The sequence below is a fragment of the Eschscholzia californica genome, unplaced genomic scaffold (genome assembly GCF_041429995.1).
Source record: "Eschscholzia californica isolate CP2 unplaced genomic scaffold, dmEscCali1.0.p SCAF_3, whole genome shotgun sequence".
NCBI lineage: Eukaryota > Viridiplantae > Streptophyta > Magnoliopsida > Ranunculales > Papaveraceae > Eschscholzia > Eschscholzia californica.
Window position 1 is genome coordinate 9,896,007 of NW_028238420.1, and position 3,901 is coordinate 9,899,907.

General features: G+C 35.6%; 1 pseudogene across 1 annotated transcript; it reads right to left on the bottom strand.

Moving 5' to 3' along the window:
- Positions 1 to 1,863: 1,863 nt before the first annotated feature.
- Positions 1,864 to 3,667, bottom strand: LOC147548266 (tetrahydroberberine oxidase pseudogene; annotated as a pseudogene). Its single transcript, XR_015237598.1, has one exon. The product of XR_015237598.1 is annotated as a tetrahydroberberine oxidase pseudogene (transcript).
- Positions 3,668 to 3,901: the final 234 nt, after the last annotated feature.

Sequence of the window (3,901 nt, forward strand, 5' to 3'; positions counted from 1 at the left end):
CATAGATGTGATAAGCTCGATAACCGGCCACTCAAACACTAACAAGATCGGACCTAAAGCCCAACTAGACATGGCATAACAGATCGTTGCAAACACGTTTGCATAACAGATTGTTGCAAACACGTTTGCATAACAAATTTTTTATTGCAAACACGTTTGCAGAAAAACGTAAAGGAAAAAAACGCCGTTTGTTTCTAGTTTTTTTTTTTTTGAAAAAAATATTGAAAGTGGATCTTGTTGGAAAGCTAATGAAAAATCATTTCTAAATATATAATTTTTATAGGAAGCTTGATGTATGCAATGGTGTGTACAAGACCGAACATTGCATTTGCAGTTGGAGTAGTAAGCAGATTTCTTGCTAATCCAGGCAAAGAGCACTGGTTAGCAGTGAAGTGGATTCTGAAGTATCTTAGAGGTACGTCTAAAGCTCGTATATGTTTTGGTAATGATAAGCCAGTATTAGTCGGTTACACAGATGCAGACATGGCAGGAGATGTAGACTCTAAAAGGTCCACATCAGGCTACTTATTTACATTTTCAGGGGGAGCAGTGTCATGGCAATCTAAATTACAAAAGTGTGTAGCTTTATCTACTACAGAGACAGAATATATTGCCATTACAGAATGTTGCAAGGAGATGTTATGGATGAAGAGACTGTTAGAAGAACTTGGTATGAAACAGGATAATTATGTTATTCATTGCGACAGTCAAAGTGCCATCCACCTTAGTAAGAATTCTAGTTTCCATTCAAAGTCCAAGCATATAAATGTGAGATACCAATGGATCCAAGATGTTCTTGAAGACAAGGTGTTGAAGATCGAGAAAATCCATACTGACGACAATGGTTCAGATATGATGACAAAACCATTACCCAAAGGCAAACATGAGCTATGTAGCAGTATTGCAGGTTTGGGGATGGTAGGTCCCTCTTCATAAGTCGAGAGGGGGAGTTTGTTGGGGTCCCTCCTTATAATTAAAGGACTCCTAGTTGGAATAGGATTTCCCTTATTCCATGTTTGGGGAAAAAATAGAAGTTTCTATTTTTTCAAGCCTAAAAAGGAATTCCTATTTCTTTTGGTAAACCTCCCTATTTATCATTATAAAAGGGAATGAAAGGGAAGAGATTATACACAACAACTTCCAGAACAAAGAGAAGTCAGAGAAAGAGAGATTTCTGAAGTGGTTCTTTCAAGAGAGATTGAAAGAGCAGAATATTGGTTTGAAGCAATTTAGTTTGTGGTTATCTTCTTCAACCTTTAGGAATCTAGGATTTGTTCAAATCCTAAGGAGTAAGAGATTTTTATTTCTTTGTTTCTTTGTTCAGTTTATCCACCATAGGTTTGGTGAAGAGTTGTGTAACCCATTATTTAATTATAGTGGAAGATTTCTGGACTAGGTCCCGTGGTTTTTTACCTTCTAGTTTGGAGGGGTTTTTTGCCACGTTAAATAATCTTGGTGTCTTTACTTTTACTTTCGCATCGTTTATCTTCATATTCCTGAACAAGTTAATTAGGTTATTTTTTCCTAACACTATCATCTATGATCTATATAAATAGATGTCTTTGTAATGAGAAGATATTAAGCAAAAACAAAAACAACATTCAACAATAGCATCTATTTCAATATAATTTAAGTTTAGCAATTATCTTCTTGTTAATCTTCTTGTAAGAACAAGTAAGGCACCCAACACAGTATTGTAGAAGATACTTATACTTAGGTTGTTAGCCAATAAACCCATTTAATATTCGGGCGCCGACCAACCATGGTGTTAGAAGAGCCGGAGGCTGTGATGATAGTTGATACAGTCCATTAAACTGCTTTCTCAACTGTCCACAAAAAAACTTTAACTACAAACAACATAAATGACATATATAATGTTTTTTATTAAGTCATAAATTACATATATCTTACATAAATAACATCCATATATAACTAATAAGAACTACAAGAAGGCATTTATTGGATACACAAACATATACCCACACACAAAAAAAATTATCTTATATAGTGAAGTTGAGCATTTTTAATTCCTTCCTCCTCTAAATGCTACACTTGGAATGCTTTGTTCATTTCTGAAGACATTTTCGGGATCAACTTTACTCTTCACATATACCAATCGTTTATAATTATTTTTGAAATACTTACTCCCCCACACCTTTCCTTGTAAGTAACTTGTCGTACCATTTTTGCTTTGACCTAAATCAAGATCTCTATAGTTGGAATATACTCTTCTTGGAGATTTTGAAACATAAGGTGTTGTATATTTGTACAGTTCTCTACTCCAACTTATATGCTTCTCGGAGGCCTCAATTCCTCCTACTATCCATGGCATCAAGTATATCATCTTAAATAAGTTTCCACTTCTATGTGGAAATGGAGTTTCATATTCTGAAATCTCACTCATCCTTCCACCATATGGAATGAAGATAATAGAAGCTGTCTCTTGTTCTAGCAATCTTTTCCACATTCCTTCTAATCCAATTTGTGGAATGGATTCCTTCACATAATCAGATTTTAGCTTAAAGAAAGCCTTGGGTTGATTTCTATTCAATAAATTATCAATAGGACCATCAAAGGGATATCCACCCAAGTAAAGTGTAGATTGAATCCAACTCATTTCAATACAATCTTTCTTCTCCAACCCCATCTCAGGAAATTTCTCTTTCATTAAACTTAGGAGATTTTCAGAATCTCCAAGAAACAAGGACACAAATGAAATTTGTATGGTTTTCTTCCCTTTTTCGGTTGAATTGGCGACACTATGTGTGACACTAATATAGATTTCTTTGGGAAGTTTATGTGCAACCTCTACCCACTTGTGTACAGCTGCAGTTGCACCTTGTTCTAGGGTTTTTGAGATAGTAAAAACAGTTACAGTAGGTGGAACATGAACCAATTTTATCTTCCATGAAAGAATAATTCCAAAGCTTCCACCTGCACTACCTCCTCTAATAGCCCAAAACAAATCCTCACCCATATTTTTTCTCTCTAGAATCCTCCCGTTAACGTCGACAATATGTGCATCGATAACATTATCAGCTGCTAGACCATATTTCCTAAACATGGGTCCATATCCACCTCCACTAATTAAACCACCAACACCAACTGTGGTGCAATCTGATGCAGGAAACCCTAGCGCTAGACTTTTTTCCGCAATTTTAGCATAAAGTTCACCGATAATTGCACCAGACTGAACCCATGCCGTACTAGTTTCCACATCCACACTGATGGATCTTAGATTGGTCAAATCAACTACTACGAAAGGAACATCAGATACATAAGAAAGACCTTCGAAATCATGACCTCCACTTCGAGTTTTGATCAAAAGTCTATACTTTCTTGAACAAATTACAGCGGCTTGGACATGAGACTCATGAAGAGGTGTAATAATAAGTTCGGGTTTTCGAGTTACGGGTGTTGCAAATCTTAGATTTTGAATTGTTGATTCCAAGATAGAAGTATAATTAGAATCTTTTGGGGTGTAAACTGGGATGGGAGTATGAGAATATTGGGAAAGGCATTTAAAAAGGTTTTGATGAAGTGAAGATGAAGTTTTAAATGAAGTTGATAACATAAGGAAAGAAAAGAGTATTGAAACTGCCAAGTGATAGCTTGAGTTACCCATATATTTGGTGTTTGTAAGAAAGGTCATGGACAGCTTGAGTATACCTTTAGTATTTATAGAATTAATTTTCCTTCGGGGAAAGTGTCTTAAATATAGGTCAATTTCGAATCGAACCAAATAATATTATTTTTTGCTTGGTCCACTTACGTTTTGTTGTTGTCCGTCTTAGACTCTTAGTCGTATAAGGCTTGTGATTACCATGGAGGCATTTCGTTCTTGCAGTTTCACAGAGAGAGGCGGAAAGTGCTAGGTTATTTATAAAAACTCATTTTCGTC